Raw genomic sequence first — 373 nt, forward strand, 5'->3', positions numbered from 1 at the left:
GCGGATAAAGAAGGCTCGCCCGAGGATAGCGTCCTCGGGCTTAGTGTACCGTTTCGCGAAGTGTAAAGTCTCGCGAATTATATTGTCTCGCGTACATTAACTATCGGGACGTGCGAGAGTCCCCGAATAAACGTCTCTTTGTTACCGTTATCGAGTTAATGATTTCGCCTCCTAACCCATCCCGTCTCCGACTTAAATTTAATAGAGCTACCGGTCCCGACGGTTCCGGGACACGCCTTTCTTTTGTGTTAATTATTTATTCTCGCGTTTATCGAGGTGGTGCGGCCTTTCCGTACCTGGCGCCCAACTCTCGCGAAAATCTTTGTGGCGTGTCCGGGAGCCGACGGCAATTTGCAGACGCGGCGAACAGGCG

Source organism: Odontomachus brunneus, unplaced genomic scaffold (genome assembly GCF_010583005.1).
Source record: "Odontomachus brunneus isolate Ranch 3 - 2012 unplaced genomic scaffold, Obru_v1 Obru_scaffold_455, whole genome shotgun sequence".
Classification (NCBI taxonomy): Eukaryota; Metazoa; Arthropoda; class Insecta; order Hymenoptera; family Formicidae; genus Odontomachus; species Odontomachus brunneus.